The 19,055-nt window shown below is 41.2% G+C and overlaps 1 long non-coding RNA gene across 1 annotated transcript; it reads left to right on the top strand.

Annotated features, from left to right (window-relative positions):
• The first annotated feature begins 145 nt into the window (after nt 1-145).
• On the top strand, nt 146-10,074 carry LOC138847606 (uncharacterized). The gene is made up of 2 exons (XR_011385489.1): nt 146-441; nt 7,580-10,074. It is a non-coding gene; the product is annotated as an uncharacterized lncRNA (long non-coding RNA).
• The last annotated feature ends 8,981 nt before the right edge of the window (nt 10,075-19,055 follow it).

Raw genomic sequence — 19,055 nt, 5'->3', positions numbered from 1 at the left:
CGCCCGCGCCCGCTCCGCCCCGGCGCGGCCCGGCTCGCTCCGCCCCGGCCCCTCCCCGGGCTGCGGGAGGCGGTGCCGGGCGGGAGGGGCGGGGTCGGGCTGCGCTCCCGGCGCCGAGGCTGGGGCCCGCCCCCGCCGCCCCGCCCCCCGCTGCCCTGCCCCGCGCGGAGCCGGGCGCGAGCGCTCCCCGCCTCTCCCCGCGGCCGGGGCCTGGCCGCCCTTCCCTGGCCGCGCTCGCTCCGGGGTCTCCTGGCCGCCCTTCCTTGGCCGCGCTCGCTCCGGGGTCTCCTGGCCGCCCTTCCTTGGCCGCGCTCGCTCCGGGGCCCTGGCCGCCCCCTCCCCGTGACGTGGGCCCCCTTCCTTAGGGAGCAGGGGCAGGTGCCTTTCTAGACGGCGTCGCAGGTGGAGGCCGGGGTGCCTAGGCTTGGCTCCCGCAGCAAGGTGAGGTGCCCTCAGTCGTGTAACGCGCTCCCACCCCGGGGCACTTTCCCGTCCTGAGAGGAGAAAAGTGACGGACGGCACGCCGCCCCCTCCCCGTCCAGGACGGCCGCCCCCTCCCCGTCCCGGAACGGGCCCGGGAGCCCCTGTTTCGTGTCGCCTCGCTTCGCCCCGCGCTGCCGGCGCTGCGGAGCCCTGGGCGCGCCGGCCTCGGGCCCCCGCTGCAGGGCGTTTGTGGAGCGCCGGCGCCAGCGCGGGCTGAGCGTGCGCCCAGATGCCGGGCGGACCGTGTCTTCGCCGCCGCTCGGCGCCCTGCGGGCTGGCGGAGTCCTCGGTGCGCTGGGCTTCGCCCCGGGCCAAGCCGGACTCCAGCCTGGGCGCTGGGCCGTCCTTGGCCCCCGAAAGACCCGGCCCGGGCCCGCAGCGGGCAGGCGGCAAATCCCCGGTGCGTGCGAAACGAGTGGGGCTGTGAGGAGCGCCCTCGGGCCAGGCACGCGGCCCCGGCGCCCACGCACGCGCCCCTTGCAGTCCGCGCTCCGTGCGGCCACCCCGCGCCCCTGGAATTGGGATGGCGCTCTGCGGGAGCGAGTCCAGCGTGGGCCAGGCGGCTTTCCAGCCTCGCTAGGAAAGAAACGACGTGAAATTGATCAGTGGCGGCCGCGAAGGTGTTTTCAGACCTTCGCCTTCTCAACAGTGGTTAAGATCTGGAATTTGGAAGACGACCCTCGCCCCTTTAGGAAACACCGTCATGGACCGAGGGTTTCCTGCTCTGCCCCAGGAGCGTTGCTTTCCCGCCGAGCCGCAGGTTTCCATCGCTGACCGCATTTTGATGCAAGTAGCAGCAGCTGGAGAATGAGACTCAGCGGCAGGGCTACTTGCCCCTACCTGAGGGCCTCGCCCGCCGGCTCCCTGCTGGCCTCTTGGCCTCCCAGCCAGAAAGAAGCCAAGCGCTCCTCCTGGAACACAGCTCCTCCTGCAGCACTAGCAGGTGTTAACACCAGGGCCATGGACTGGGGTAACAGGACTCCTTTGTTGTTTTTTCCATCTGGACTTAGGTTGTGCATTTAGAATGCACATTCAAAAACAGTTTTTAAGAAAGTTTCTTCACTGTTCTGTCAAAGTTATAAAGAAATGTTTTTCCAAGTTCTGTCACTTTCTCTTTAATAAATTCTTTTTCTAGGCAGTCAATATTTATCTTTTTTGCCTCTCATTCTGCCATTAAGTCCCTCAACCTGCTGTTCCATCTGTCACCTGTTTTACTTAAATTTTCTATTTTGTTCTCAGCCATTGTTTAATTTAGCTTTCTTTGTGCTTCATACAATTGTCTATATACTAGAAAATCAAATTCTCTTATTATACTCAACCCCTCTATCAATCATTTGTAGAATGGTACAACACGGTACTAATCCACCACCCTTAGTCTTCAGTCTCAACATACAGTTTTCAAAACAAAAGCCCTTTTCTTGTTTTGTTTTTCTAAGTCTGTAACAAACTAATTTGATGGGGAAATGTGACGTGAGAATATTGATGGTTTTGATTTATCCAACTGTAGAGTGAATAAATATGCAGCCACTAATGCTTTTGGATGTTGCCAAATGTATAGTATATGCACTTCAGTATCCTTATAAATCTGAGAAATTTGGAATCCTTTAACATAGCTAGCTCCAAAATTGCATATGTAATTAATAATGAACCTGCATTTACCGTAAATGTGGAAAAAGTAGAACAGGGAATTCCAACAGTTAGCTAACATTGAATGAAAACCTCCATTTAAAATTTTCCTAAGATGACAAGAAAGATATATGTAAATGTGTGACAAAATTAAGGAATGAGATGGATTCAGACCTGAGAGATAAAATGCGCCTTCATTGAACTGTGAAAGAAATTAGAGCTCCTAGCCAGGAAGGATTGACTGGAGAATCTTTAGACTGACTTTGTTGTCCCTACCTTGTCATGTCATACAAAGGCCAAGGCATGGTTATCACCATGATCACCTCTGTCTCAGGGGCCTTAGGGGGGCAAAGGCTATCAGCTAGGGTCCCTAACTCTGGCCTGCCTCTTTCATATAGGATCTCCGAAAAACTAGATACATTAGTTGTGTAGGCAGAAAAAGACAAGAAGACATCTCTCTAGCTAAAAATAAAGGAAGTAGCAACCCCAAGCTTGAATCAGGACAGAAAAATGGGTCAGCAGTGTAAGAGGTAAGGTCCATGGAAAAGTTTAGGAGCGCCTCACGGAAGTACATAATGTCACAAATGGAGATACAGGGTGTGGAATAGAATGGAACAGGTGTGGGGTTGGGATGGGGAGGCATGCTCCATTCTTTGAAGTGTCTGAAAAGAATAAAGAGTTAATGCACTGTTAGTTTACCATCTGTCAGGAAAGGTATCATCTCTATGTTTGCTTGTAGTTGAAATTTGCAAGTGCTAAGGCTGGTTTGATCAGATAAGGTGGGAAAAATAATGTTTCTGGAATGTGCCAGTAAATTCTATGAATTGTTCAATCACCAAATTACCACTGTCAGGGAGCTGCTGGCCATTGTCAATTTTAAGTCTTCTTTCAGTGAGCGGAAGTGGAGATGTCCTCTGGTATTTTCGTAAGTTTGTAACAAATTTGATAGAAAAACCTGATATGAGGCTATTTATGGTTTGGATTTGCTCCACTTTAGTGTGACTATCCACCATCCATATAGAATAGGCTCTGTCTGTGAGGAACAGAGCTGCTTGGCTGAGGTCTTTCAGTTGAGCTTGTCTTCCCAGATCCTGGAGAGATCTTCCTACGTGAGGACGTTCGGCACTGGGATTACTTCAGACATGGACTGGGCTGGTTAGACCAATTTGCTGGCAGAGAGGAAGAAACTGAATGGAGGAGCGAAAAATTGCCTGGAAGATTGCCTGGAAGTAAAAACAATAAAGCAGTCATTTGAAAGATTAGAAAAACCTGCTGACTTCTTGCAGTGAGCAGATAATAACTGTTGGTAAAATTCTCTAGAAATAGGACTTTAGAAAGAGGACTTTGGAGGTCTATTGTTTGCTGTAGTTCTGACCTTGTGGTCTACTCCAGAAAGATTCTGATATAAGTGATATGATATAATGAGACCTGCCTACCATTTATAATAAGATCAAGAGAGTTCCAGATTATGGTGCATTGTATTGTTCACATTTCTTTTTGCATTATGCCAAACTCTTGGGCATAGGATATTATAAATAATTGTGATGAATTGATACTGTTTCTACTTTTCAAAAAAAGGACATTTACAAAAATAATACTACATCTCAAAAATTAAAAAAATGAAACGGTATCATTTCTAAATAGTATTTATATTTTTAAAGTATATTACATTATTGAATCAGGTTGATTTTAGTCAATAATGGCAAATTTACTCCCATTCCATGCATTTCAAGTTAATTGCTAATTTATAGCTGTACCTAGTATTATAATTATATCACCCACAAAGAAAGGAAATAATTTGAGAAAGTAAAAATGACAAAGAATTCCAGAGGAGAAAGATGATTAGTTTCAAATGCATATATTATATTCATTGGAGGAAAAGGACCTGTCAAATTCTCATAAGGAAGGAATATGTAAAATAATGTAATAGTCTCACTGAGACTAATTTTTTTTTTGACAGGCAGAGTAGATAGAGAGAGACACAGAAAGATCTTCCTTTTGCCGTTGGTTCACCCTCCAATGGCCGCCACGGCTGGCCGCGCTGATCCGATGGCAGGAGCCAGGTACTTCTCCTGGTCTCCCATGGGGTGCAGGGCCCAAGCACTTGGGCCATCCTCCACTGCCTTCCCGGGCCACAGCAGAGAGCTGGCCTGGAAGAGGGGCAACCGGGACAGAATCCGGCGCCCCCACCAGGACTAGAACCCGGTGTGCCGGTGCTGCTAGGTGGAGGATTAGCCTATTGAGCCACGTCGCCGGCCAGACTAATTTTCAGTGTCTTTCCCATCAATTTCAAGTGTCTTCTTCCTTAAGAGCAAGCAGCTATAGGCACAAATCTTCCTCTATGTGTATATATAATTTTAGTCATTTATAGGTATGTGAAGAAATGACCAGGTACATGGGCTTCAAGCATCCCATGACTGCATTTATAATATTGTTATTTCTTTGTTTTTACAACTACAAGTCAAACATTTTGGTTACTCTAAAGCAAGTGCATACCTACCAACATATTCTCATCCTGGAGGAATTTCAGTTGTCCTTGAACACCATCAGCAAGACATGTCATTTCTATATCTGTTGTGGAGTGCCCTGTGCTTGGGAACTAAATTGAAAATGGAATTTGCAAGTCTCCAAAATGGTTACCCTGAATAGTTGAACTTTGGGAGGAGGTGCAGGTAGAACATGGAAGCACTTAGTATTTAACCATAAATTAGGTGCTGACTTGGGCAGACCATGGATGTTTGTGTAGAGGTGTAAGAGAGCAACAGATGTCATTCTAGGGAGTTATTCACACCACCTGTCTGCTCTCCTTGCAGCTGATTAGCTAAACTTCCTCCAGGATTCTAAATTTTAGCCTAAGTCATCTTTGCCTGTTTCTTAGTGAGTTTTCTTAGAGATTTTTACCCTTTGGTGTTTGAATAGGGGCATTTGTGACAAGATAGGAGAAGTTCATGAAAAGTCTACTGAGATACTGCCTTCCCAAATTAGAGTGCTGTACAGTTTCTCACCTTAACAGTGGGGTTGTTGATTGACAATTGTGCTTGGCACTGTTGAATTCTCTGCCATTTATTTATTTATTTATTTATTGGTAACATGAACTGTCTCAAAGCTGTTGTAGCTTGGAGCCCTTCTCTAGTGTTCTCCTGTTAGGGACTGTATCTGTTGTGTCAGAAAATTCTCTTTCACTAGATACTGGGGTGTTTAATTTCCCTTCCTTTGTGGCCCAAAGGACTGGCATGTGCAATGAGGAAAAAAATGGACCAAAATCAAACGTGTTAAGTATAGTGATGATTCAACCTTAGTTGAAGGGAAGGCTCAAGTTAAAAAGGGTTAAGTAGAAAGGGTACCTGGAGCCATTTTTCTCACACTTTCAACTAGAAGAATGCACTTTAGGTCGTTCTCTGTGGTTTTCAAAAGGTGGTCTTAAATGTCAGCAGTGCAAGGGGAGTTAGCTAGTGGATAAATGATCCTCTGAGAAATTTTATTTCAGTGTAGCTCTCACCTCTAGATTCCACTTTTTACAATTAGTCTGTAGGGCACCCCTGTTTATGGTGCTGTGGGATAGGCCCCAGCTTGTGACTGTGGCATGCCATATTGGAGCACAGGTTTAAGTCCCCGGTACTGCACTTTGATGCAGAATTCCTGCTAATGTTCCTGAGAAAGTAGAGGAAGATGGCTCAAGTACTTAGGCCCCTGTTAACATGGGAGACTGAGATGGCGTTTTGGCCTCCTACCTTTGGTCTGGCCCTGCCCTGGCTGTTGCAGGCATTTGTGGAGTGAACCAGTGGATGGAAGATAGACCTCTTTCTCTCTCTCTCTCTCTCTCTCTCTCAGCCTAGCTTTCTCTTTCTGTCACTCTGCCTTTCAAATAAATTCAATTTTGTTTTTAAAATTAGTCTGTAAATAAGTAGGTAGTACTTATGCTATGTCTACAGCATGTCAGAATTCAAAATGTCAGCTTGTTCAGATCCAAAAGAAAGGTGAAAAAATATTAGAAAAATATAAAAATCAATGCATTATCTCATTCTGATGTCTTCTATGAATAATTCAGTTTTTCCTTAGCTTATCTGTTTCACTCTTCTTTAAAGTTTAGCTGGTGTTTGGTAAACAAAAGTGGGATATCTTCTAGGAGAATGAAAGTTATTTTCAGATTCAAATAGACTAACATTGAAATACTTTTTATAGAACTTACTATTTACCTTTGGTACCTCATTAACGTCAGTTTCTAGTAAAAAACGATGATACCTAGTCATTGTGTTATAGTGAAGATTAAAGAAACAATTTATATGATGCATAATGCCTGGCATTTGTAGTGATAATTTTACAGGTTTTGTGAGTGTTTAGCATCTGTTCTGGTATATCAGGACTAGCAGAGTAATAGAACAGATTTTATAAAATTATCCTGTCTTCATTTGCTAAGCAGAGACACTACAATTAGAACAAGAGAGACTTGTTCTAATTATATTGCATACCAAACAACGTAAGGAATGTCAGTTTGTGATTTTGTGTGGAAATGCCAAGTTATTTTGCTGCCTACTGATTTGAATAGTCCTAGTTTGAGGGACCATATCCATCAATATGCTAATAAGTAGGAAAGTGAATAATTATTTAGAGCCACTTCCCTAGTTAAGGAGTACAGAGAATGCTTAAAAAATATAGTGCAAAATCCAATTTCAGTTTGTTACCTCACTTTTAGTTTGAGAGAGCTCTTTAATACTGTAAAGGCTGGTTGTCTTATAAAGTGCAAACATGTTCTTTTCATCCACATTACTGCAAAAAATAGAATTTTAAAAGGTAAATATTGAACCATTTCAGTCTATAGTAAAGAATCTGAAAAATAAATATACTTATTTCACTTGAACTTTTTCAGTATTAAATACCTGTTATTTGCCACTTTAAAGGAAGTAAACATCAATAAATATCATTACATAATGAGTAATAACACTGGCTTTTCTGTAACAATGTGGTATAAGAAGTGTTTTATCACTTCAAGAGACATGTAAAGAATTGTATGCATTGCTGTCTATAAATACTTTATAACAGGTTGAAACAATTTTTTTTAGATTTTTAAAAAATATTTTTATTTGAGAGATAGAAAGAGGGAAAGACAGGGGGAAAGATCTTCCATCTGCTGGATCACTCCCCAAACAGCTGCAGCAGCTGGACCTGGACTGATCTGAAGCCAGGAGCCAGGAGTTTCTTCTGGGTCTCACACACAGGTGCAGCGGCCCAAACACTTGGACCATCTTCCGCTGCTTCCCAAGCCATTAGCAGAGGGTTAGATTGGAAGAGGAGCAGCCAGACATGAACTGACACCCATATGTGATGCTGGTGCCTCAGGCAGAGGCTTAGCCTACTACACCACAGCACTGGTGTGATACAATATTATCTAAAACCTGCTTTCAAACACGAAAGAGGAAAAAGTAAGCCTCTTAATGACTGTATCTTAAAAATCTGTGTTTTTATTAATCAGGTTATGAAATCCATATGGAGGCACAGGAGACCTCGAATAGCTAAAGCAATCTTGTACAACAAAAAGAAAGACGGAGGCATCACAATACCAGATTTCAGGACATACTACAGGGCAGTTGTAATCAAAACAGCATGATACTGGTACAGAAACAGATGGATAGACCAATGGAACAGAATAGAAACACCAGAAATCAATCCAAACATCTGCAGCCAACTTATATTTGATCAAGGATCTAAAACCAATTCCTGGAGCAAGGACAGTCTATTCAACAAATGGAGCTGGGAAAACTGGATTTCCACGTGCAGAAGCATGAAGCAAGACCCCTACCTTACACCTTAACACAAAAATCCAGTCAACATGGATTAAAGATCTAAATCCACGCCCTGACACCATCAAATTATTAGAGAACATCGGAGAAATCCTGCCAGCTATTGGCATAGGCAAAGACTTCTTGGAAAAGACCCCAGAGGCACAGGCAGTGAAAGCCAAAATTAACATTTGGGATTGCATCAAATTGAGAAGTTTCTGTATGGCAAAAGAAACAGTCAGGAAAGTGAAAAGGCAACCAACAGAATGGGAAAAAATATTCGCAAACTATGCAATTGATAATGGATTAATAAGCAGAATCTACAAAGAGATCAAGAAACTCCACAACAACAAAACAAACAACCCACTTAAGAGATGGGCCAAGGACCTCAATAGACATTTCTCAAAAGAGGAAATCCAAATGGCCAACAGATACATGAAAAAATGTTCAGGATCATTAGCCATCAGGGAAATGCAAATCAAAACCACAATGAGGTTTCACCTCACCCCGGTTAGAATGGCTCACATACAGAAATCTACCAACAACAGATGCTGGCAAGGATATGGGGGAAAAGGGACACTAACCCACTGTTGGTGGGAATGCAAACTGGTAAAGCCACTATGGAAGTCAGTCTGGAGATTCCTCAGAAACCTGAATATAACCTTACCATACAACCCAGCTGGAATTTACCCAAAGGAAACTAAATTGGCAAATAAAAGAGCTGCCTGCACCTCAATGTTTATTGCAGCTCAATTCACAATAGCTAAGACCTGGAATTAACATAAATGCCCATCAACAGAAGACTGGATAAAGAAATTATGGGATATGTACTCTATAGAATACTATACAGCAGTAAAAACGAAACCCGGTCATTTGCAACAAAATGGAGGAATCTGGAAAACATCATGCTGAGTGAAATAAGCCAGTCCCAAAGGGACAAATATCATATGTTCTCCCTGATTGGCGACAACTAACTGAGCACCAAAGGGGAAACTTGTTGAAGTGAAATGAACACTGTGAGAAACAGTGACTTGATCAGCCCTTGCCCTGACTGTTGAGGAACAACTTACTACTTTATTCCTTTTGGAAGTTTGTTGTTGTTGTTGTTGTTCTACTTAATACCATTGGTTGAACTCTTTAATTAACACGCAATTATTCTTAGGTGTTTAACTGAAAAGTGATCCCTGTTAAATAAAAGAGTGGGAATAAGAGAGGGAGGAGATGTACAGTTCGGCACAGGCTCACTCGGACTTACCCCTAATGGTAGAGTTAGAAAGGTGCCAGGGGATTCCAATTCAAGCCCATCAAGGTGGCATGTACCAATGCCATCTCACTAGTCGAAGTGATCAGTTCCAGTTCATAATTGATCATAATGATAGGATTAAGTGTAAAAGGGATCACATGAACAAGACTAGTGTCTGCTAATACTAACTGATAGAATTAAAAAGGAGAGAAGGATCCAACATGGGAAGCGGGATACACAGCAGACTCATAGAATGGCAGATGTCCTAAATAGCACTCTGGCCTCAGAATCAGCCCTTAAGGCATTTGGATCTGGCTAAAAAGCCCATGAGAGCATTTCAGGCATGGAAAGCCAAGACACTGTGGAAAAAAAATAAAACGAGCTAAATGAAAGATCTCTGTGAGTGAGATACCAGTGGAAAGAATGGGCCATCAAAGAAGGAGGTGCCTTTCTCTGAAGGGAGGAAAGAACTTCCACTTTGACTATGGCCTTGTGTAAATAAGATCAGGGTTGGCGAACTCAAGAGGCTTCCATAGCCTTGACAGCTCATGACAAGAGCCTTGGGTGATTACTGACGTCATAAATAAGATTGTCAATTGTTAAATCAACAACAGGAGTCACCGTGCACTTACTCCCCATGTAGGATCTCTGTCCTTAATGTGTTGTACTATGTGAATTAACGGTATAACTAGTACTCAAACAGTACTTTATACTTTCTGTTTCAGTGTGTGTACAAACTGTTGAAATCTTTACTTAGTATATACTAAATTGATCTTCTATATATAAAGATAATTGAAAATGAATCTTGATGTGAATGGGATGGGAGAGGGAGAGGGAGATGGGATGGTTGCGGGTGGGAGGGAGGTTATGGGGGGAAAAGCCACTATAATCCAAAAGTCATACTTTCAAAATTTGTATTTATTAAATAAAAGTTAAAAAAATCACTATCTTAAAATCTGTGTTCTTATTAATCAGTTTTTTTAAATCATTTCCAAATATTACCCCAGTTTAAAATGTTACTGCCACTTTGTATTCAATTTTGTCCTCAAGTAGGAATTGAACAAATCTGTAGCACTCAATTGGAATAAATATAAAGATATAGACTTGTTAGGTGAAATGGTAGCAGAATTTCCCAAGAATTAATTGTTATGGAAGCCTAGAATAGTCTATTATTCATTTTTTTTTGACAGGCAGAGTGGACAGTGAGAGAGAGAGAGAGAGAGAAAGGTCTTCCTTTGCCATTGGTTCACCCTCCAATGGCCGCCGCGGCCGGCGCGCTGCGGCCGGCGCACCGCGCTGATCCAATGGCAGGAGCCAGGAGGCAGGTGCTTTTCCTGGTCTCCCATGGGGTGCAGGGCCCAAGCACCTGGGCCATCCTCCACTGCACTCCCTGGCCACAGCAGAGAGCTGGCCTGGAAGAGGGGCAACCGGGACAGAATCCGGCGCCCCAACCGGGACTAGAACCCGGTGTGCCGGCACCGCTAGGTGGAGGATTAGCCTAGTGAGCCGCGGCGCCGGCCTTATTATTCATTTTATACAGGTTCTAAGGGACGTTATAGGGAAGACCTTATGGCACATGTTTTTGGATAACCTGTCACACTCATTTACTGATGCTTAAATCTGACTTAGCAAAGAGTGGCATTTAGCACCTAAAATGAAATTTTCAACCTCAGGCAGCATTTTTCTCCTCTGTGGCCTCTTGGTGGAAACTTGATCAAATTCTGCCTTGACAAGTTCATGGACTGGAACAACCACTTCTAAGAGAGAAAAATTCTTACCGGCTTCTCTCAGAGGTAAGCATATAGCAGGCCTAGCTCACTTTAAGGAGTGATATGATACAGATGAGCATGGGTAATTTCTTAGATGCTGATATCTTCTTAGCCATTGATCAGATATTAGATTTAAGGAATGTAAGAGCATATTTTCACTACAGATCCTCTAAACCTTCCAGACCTTCATTTGCTTTTGCTTTAGGGGACCAAAATTTGGCTAAATTCTTGAGCAGGTACAATCTGAAATACTACATCTAAACAAAACAGAAAAAATACATTTTTGTATACATTCAGAGAAAAGACGCAAATAAAAAATAAGGAACTCCTACAGTGCTATAGTGAATGGAATTATTGTATAAAATCAGTTTCACATGTGAAAAGATCTACTTTATACTGAAGTCTATGTTTTCTAGATAGAAGAATTTTGTAGTCCATATCTCATATTTTGTGAGATCTTCCTTGGTTATCTGTTTACCATCAAACTCTTCCTCCACTACTGTCCTCCCTGTACATATTTGGTCTCCCTAACTTCCTTATCTATCTTTAGTACTTCTGCAGGATGTTCTTTCTTCTGAATGCTTGCTGTACCTTTTCTGCTCAGAAGGAAGAATGCATGGGGAGGTGACATGATATCAAATTAATAAATTTGAGGTCCATATATTGTAGATTAAAATCTATAGTATACCTTCTTTATAGATGTATGGCTCTGAACAAGCCAATTATTAGGTCTTTACCTCAATTTCCTCATCTGTAAAATGGGCACAGTATTACTTTGTCAGGATTAGAAATATTGTGTACAGGGCCGGCGCTGTGGCTCACTTGGCTAATCCTCCACCTTCGGCGCCGGAATCCCATATGGGCGCCGGGTTCTTGTCCCGGTTGCTTCTCTTCCAGTCCAGCTCTCTGCTGTGGCCCGGGAAGGCAGTGGAGGATGGCCCAAGTGCTTGGGTGCCTGCACCCGCATGGGAGACCAGGAGGAGGCGCCTGGCTCCTGGCTCCTGGCTCCTGGCTTCGGATCCGCATAGCTATGGCTGTAGCGGCCATTTGGGGAGTGAACCAACGGAAGGAAGACCTTTCTCTTTGTCTCTCCCTCTCACTGTCTGTAACTCTACCTCCCAAATAAATAAATAAATAAGAAATATTGTATACAAAAAACCTAGGTCATAGTAGGTTTTTGATATATGATAGCAATGTTATTACCTTTGCATCTATGATGTAAGCATCTATCATGTAGAAGTCTAATAACAGCTCACAATCATAAGTTGAAACTATACTTTCCTACTCTCAACTGGAGGTAAGAGTGGTAGAGTATCCTCATTTAAACATTTAACTCAGACATAATTGTAATTTATATATATGGGTAAACCACCAGATGTCCCAGATACACTGTTGCTTTGGTAAACAATAATCAAGCTTCCTCCATGGTCTGAAAGTTTGTGTACCCTTATAGTTCATATGCTAAATCCTGATCCCCATTGTAGGTGTTGGTATTGGGAAGCAGGGCTTTTGGTAAGTGATTAGGTCATGATTGTGGAACCCTCATGAATAGAACTAGTTGCTTTATGGAGAGGCCCCAGAGAGTTGTGTTGCTGCTTCTACTGTGAGGTCCACAGGGAGGACGCCATATATGTAAAAAAGTAGATCCTTACCAGACACCAAATCTGTTGGCACTTTGATCTTTGACTTCCCAAACTCCAGAACTGTGAAAAACAAATTTTCATTGTTTATAAGTTACCCAGTCTTTATTATTTTTTATAGTAGCTGGAACCAACTATGACATCATCCTAAACCAATTAGAGAGATGTTTATAAATTCTAAACTTTAGTCTCTAAAGAGATGGTTATGGATGTTTACACTTTTAAAAATCAATGCAATTTAACAATATCACATATCAAAGTCTTTCCTTTCCCTCTACTGAAGTGCTTCTAAACTCCCAGAGTCTCCAGCCCATATTGTCTCTTTCAGATAAATACAGTCCAGTCACTTATATCTTCATGACTTTCTGCTGTTTCCAAAGTAAACCAAATCTGCCCATCCTCTGTGATCCTTTATCTTGCTTTATTTCTCCACTTCTGTACAACAAATGGTCTCAACCCTCAAAAGAACTGTCAGTACTGTTGATTTAACTCTCATCCCTGAATCACCCCTGTTCTCCACTCACCTTTACATGTTTAATATGAATTAAATTTATGGGGGGTTCCTTTGTTTTCTGTTATTCAGGATACTACTGAAGAAGATTCTTTAGGCCATCTTTTATTTATAGTTTGCATCATTGTGATGGCAGAGAGCAGAAACTAAATTTTCTATATTACAGAGAAACAAAAACTAGGATTATAGGAATTCTTGGTGGCACTCTCTTAAAATAATTTCTGAAAATGGTCTGAGACATTTTCTAAATTGGGATCTGCTTTACTGGTATACCTTATATTTACTTCAATTGCTGATTGACTTTGTTCTGCTAAGTAATACATGAATGAGTATGCATAAGAATGAATCAAACCAATGACTTTTATATTTCACAGGAAGAAAATTATAATGATTTTTTAAAAACTCAGACTAGGAATTAGTGTTATGGAAAACTATAGAGAGTCAAACCAATTGTACTTTATATTCATTTCTTATTTTGGGGTGTATTTTATTTCTGATTTTAACCTTAGAAAAAGAAAGGCCCAATGTGACAGATTAGTTTTCTAAAGTACAAAATAAAACTATATTTCATGTGTCATCACATGTTAATAAGATATTAACAATTCAGGCTCCTTTGAAGGCAAGAGAGTTTCCCCGTTGAATTACCATAACAATTCAGACTTAAAACATTCCACAAAGTTTTGCAAGGGATCAAAGCATATATAGCAAGAGAATTCCAGTATTCAGGGGACACATCAATCTTCTCTGAATATAAACTTTTTTTTCTTTAAAAAATTTATTATTTATTTGAAAGACCTACACACAGAGAGAAGGAGAGGCAGAGAGAGAGAGAGAAGTCCTCCATCTGCTGGCTTACTCCCCAATTGGCCTCAAGGGCTGGAGCTGCCCCAATCCAAAGCCAGGAGCTTCCCCTGGGTCTCCCACGCAGGTGCAGGGGCCCAAGGACCTGGGCCTTCTTGTACTGCTTTTCCAGGCCACAGAAGAGAGCTGGATTGGAAGTGGAGCAGCCAGAACTCGAACCAGCGCCCATATGGGATGCTGACACTGCAGGTGGTGGCTTTACCCAGTACGCCACAGCACTGGCCCCTGAATATAAACTTATATGCTCTCATTCTTTAAGGAAATGAAAACTGTACAAAAAGGGAAGCAAAGACTACAGACATTTTCCAGAATATTTCATAATTTTCTGAGGTAAATATATTTTTGCTGATTTGTATAAAGCTAAATTTAGCAAAGAGTGGTTCTTTATTATTCTCTTAATTATAATCTCTGTGTAACGAATTATGTTATTAAAATCATACAATTGAAAAAGCATCTATTGGACCTATGACATAGTTATTCATATTCACTGAACACTTGACACTAACAGTATATCACATGCTAAGTGCTGAATATATTGTTTCTCAGACATAGTGACACCTGAACATGAGACGTACATAATTAACAGAGCAATTAGGACAACTGTTGATGACAAGTATTCTGGGTGATATAGTTTGAAATATAAGAGTACCATTTTTCACTGTGATAGTCACACAAGACAGCTATGTGGAAATATATTAATACATGGGCAATATAAATTAGTTTTCAAGTTTTTAGCTTCACCCAGTGAAATTGCATCTAGATAACTCTGTGTGGCTTTGCTATATGAGAATATTAGGTGAACAAGTGGGAAAAGACATTTTAAGTAATTGAACCTTTACCTAAATGAAGAAGTTCTTGAATGCAGTATCTTCTAGGAAATTTGTTCTAGAATTCTAATGCTTCTAATATATAATTACTGTCATTAACTAAATGGATATATTTCCAGCCACTGGTGTCTTTCCCAAAATTCTATTCTATATCTAATTTGTGTGGTAATATTCCCAATTTCATGACCTCTTCTAGTTTTATAGAAATACATGCCGTTCATTTTTGTTTGTGGATCTATTTTTCATAAACTGTAGAGTGATTTCCTTAAAATGTCAACTGGATTGTGCCGTTTCCTCCCCAAAACTTTCTAGGAAATTCCCATTGTACCATTTAAAATAGCATCTGAAATCCTAAACATGTTTAAAAAGTCCTTTGAGAGCTGATCGCTGCCTTTCTCTACAGACTCTTTGTACTCCATTTCCCTGATAACACCCTCCCTTTCTGACCCTCTGACACTTCTGATCTTTTCATTCCCTCAAACACCCAAAGTTCTTTATCTTCCCTTCAAAAGAGTACATTTTATTTTACAATGGAAATCATATTCCCCACTTCTTATCAGTTTTGACATAAAGATCACTTTAGACTACTTTTTGGTGGTCACCCATGCTGAGCAAGGATTTTTGATTTTCAAACAGTAAAGACTCAACAGAGATTATGATTTCATATGATTCACAAGTCCAAATACCTTCCATTTATCTTAGCATTTTGGCATTTATATAGAATGACAGAGATGAAATCATTTCCTTTAAAAATGGATTTATTCACAACTTCATTTATGTAATAAAGTAGATGTTCCTATTGTTTAATCAGTAGTTGAAAATATGCCAGAAATTAAGCTCAAAGATGGAGCATGTTGCTGGCTGGTACTTCTCAAAAGGCTGGCACGTTTGTGCATTTCTTGTATAATATTCTTCTCAGTTCCCTGGAGCATCTCTTCATATTTTCTTTAGATAGCCTGCCACTTTTTTTCCCCAATAATTTTCCTCTTCTCATGAACCTAGGGCTTCTGACATTAAAAGGGAGGACTAACATATAGTATCACCTATGGGTGCCTACTCTTGAGTGGAATAACAAAAGTTAGGATAGAGATTGACTTGATTTTTGGTATCTCTCTCAAGTAGAATAGACTTATTGAAAAATTGATTTACAAATCACTAAAACCTTAACAGATGTTTAAAAACTGTGATGAAAACTGGATCAAGACTGGTCCATGAATAATACTGTCAATCTAAGGATATGTTTCTTTATTACTTCTATCTCAAAAGAAGCAGGCTTCTTGGAAATAAGCTAACTGGAAGGAGAAAACTGGAAATGTCTGAGTTGAGCATATAATAAAAGAGAAAAGAGCTGGGATTTAAGGTTATTAAAATTTCTTTCTTGGGCTTTCTATTCCTACTGGATTCTGGGTCATAGGCCTCCAGCTTCCAATCTTTGGTCTGTTTTAAAAGATTTATTTTATTTATTTGAAAGGCAGAGTAACAGAAAGGGAGATACAGAGAGAGAGAGAGAAAGAGAGAGAGATAGAGATCTTCCATCTGCTGAGTCACTCCCTGTTATGGCCAGGGCTAGGCCAGGCCGAAGCCTGGAGCCAGAAGCTTCATCCGGGTCTCCCACGTGGATACAGGGGCCCAAGCACTTGGTCATCTTCCACTGCTTTCCCAGGCTTATTAGCAGGGAGCTCGTTCAGAAGTGGGGCAGCTGAAACTCGAACTGGTGCCCATATGGGATGGTTGTGTTGCAGGTAGCAGCTTTACCTGCTATACCACAATGATGGCCCTAGAGTCTAGTCTTGAGATGTCTGTTTCTCTTCGGCCATCCGTCTACCTAAAGAGGCTTGAGTGATGGGTGTTGCTTGTGTTTAGGGCCTTCTTTCCCTGTATGTTAGGTCTTCAGATTATGACCTTGGGCTTATCTCAGGTGTTGAGCCTTGTCAAACATCCAAAGTTCTTACTTCAGGGCCTTTGTAATAATCTTCCTGTCCTTTACATGCTTGGCTTGCTTTCATCTTTTGAAGACATAGTATACATGAATACTTCCCACAGAGGTCTTCCTTGAGGTTTTCTTAAAACCTTTTTTTTTTGAATTTCTGCATTAGTTTTAGTTTCACAGCAATATTAAAAGGAAAATAGGGGCTTGGTGTTGTGATGCAGGGGGTTAAGCTACTGCCTGTGATTCCTGGTTAGCGTCCCGGCTGCTCTACTTCCAATCCAGCTCCCTGCTAATACTCCTGGAAAAGCTGCACAAAAGGCTTAAGTGTTTGGGCTCCTGCCACCCATGTAGGGGGCCTAGATGAAGTTCTAGGCTCCTGGCTTCTACCTGGCCAAGCCCCAGCTGTTGCAGACATTTGGGGAGAGAACCAGCAGATATAGGATCTGTGTGTGTATAACTCTACCTTTCAAATAAATAAAATAAATCTAAAGAATAATTAAGAGGAAAATAGTTTCCCATATATGCACTATGCTACCTAGGCACAACCTCCCTCACCAGAGTACAGTTGTTACAGTTGATGAACCTACATTGACCCATAATTATCACCTAAAGCCTATTGTTTACATTGGGTACAATCTTGCTGTTGTACATTCTATGGATTTGGATAAATGAGTAATGACATGTATCCACCACTATAGTATCATACAAAATAATTTCACCGCCTTAAGAATCCTCTCTTGTCTGCTTATTTGTTCTACTCCCCCCCCCCCCACCAACTTCTGGCAATTACTGATTGTTTACTCTCTCTGTACTGTTGCCGTTTCAGAATGCCACGTATATGGAATCATTCAGTATCTAGCCTTTGCAGGACGGCCTCTTTTACTTGGTAATATGCATTGAAGCTTCTCCCATGTCTTCTTATGACTTAATAACTCATTTCTTTTGAGGGCTAAAAACGATTCCATAATCTGTTTGTACCATAGTTTATCAATTCATTTACTATACCACGTCTTGGCTACTTATAAGTTTTGGCAACTATGAATAAAGCTGATATAAACATGTATCTATAGATTTTTGTGGGAGTATGTTTTCAACAACTTGGATAAATAACAAGGAGTGTGACTACTGGATCATACAATAGGAGTATGTGTATTGAAAAAAAAAATCTGCCAAACTCTCTTCAAATTGGAAATAGTATCTTGCATTCCCATGAGCAATAACAGAGATAACTGTTGTTCCACATCCTTTCCTGTATTTGTTATTGACAGTTTTATAGGTTTTGGCCATTCTATACATATATAATGTGTCTGTTTGCTTTAATTTGCAATTCTCTGATGACATACAATGTTGAGCATATGTTAATGTCTGTTAAGGCTTTGGCCAACTTTTCAGTTGACTTTTTTTGTTTTGTTATTGTTAAGTTCAAGAGTTCTTTTGTATATTTTGGATAACAATCCTTTATGAGATGGATGTTTTGCAAATATTTTCTCCTAGTCTGTGGCTTTTCTTCCCATTCTAATAATTTTGTCTTTCATAGAGCAAATGTTTTTAATTTGAAGTCCAATTTGTTAGTTCTTTTATGGATCATGTCTTCAGTGCAGTATCAAGAAAGCATCACAAATCTCAAGGTTATCTAGACCTTGCCTATATTAGCTTCTACTAGTTTTGTAGTTTTACATTTAGGCTAGTGATTCATTTTGACTTAACTATTCTGAAGAGTGTGAGGTGTTTATCAGGTTTTTTTCTTTCTAAAATTAATTATTCAGGAAGAACAACATACAGAGGGGAAGAGATAGAGATAGATAGAAAGAGAGAGAGAGAGAGAGAGAGAGAGAGAGAGAGAGAGAGAGAGATGGATGATAGCACTTCCATCTAATGTTCCCCAAATGCCTGCGATAGCCAGGGCTGGCCCAGGCTGAAGCATAGAGTCAACAACTCTATCTGGGTCTCCCTCATGGGTGGCAAGGGACCAGGTACTTGACCGATCATCCACTGCCTTCTCAGGCACATTAGCAGAAAGTTAGATTGGAAGCAGAGCAGACAGGACTTGAAATGGCATCTGATATGGGATTCTGAAGCTATACACAGCACCTTTACCCACTGTGGCACAATTCTAACCCCTTGATTTAGTTTTTTTCTCCATTTTTATTTTATTTTAATTTTGAAGAAAGCTTTTATTTAATGAATACAAATTTCATAGGTACAACGATACGGTACAATATAGTGGTTCTTTCCCCCATATCCGCCCCGTATCCCCCATTACTATTGTATCTGAGTCTATATCTCCCTTTAAATCCCTAAACATTTCTTTTAAATAGCAAGGTGCCCTGTGATTAGGTGCATATACATTTGTAATAGTCAAATCTTCCTGTTGAATTGATCCTTTAA

This window comes from Oryctolagus cuniculus, chromosome X (assembly GCF_964237555.1).
Source record: "Oryctolagus cuniculus chromosome X, mOryCun1.1, whole genome shotgun sequence".
In the NCBI taxonomy this organism is placed as follows: Eukaryota; Metazoa; Chordata; class Mammalia; order Lagomorpha; family Leporidae; genus Oryctolagus; species Oryctolagus cuniculus.
The sequence above is the reverse complement of the archived record's forward strand: the minus strand, read 5'-3'. Positions and strand labels throughout refer to the sequence as shown.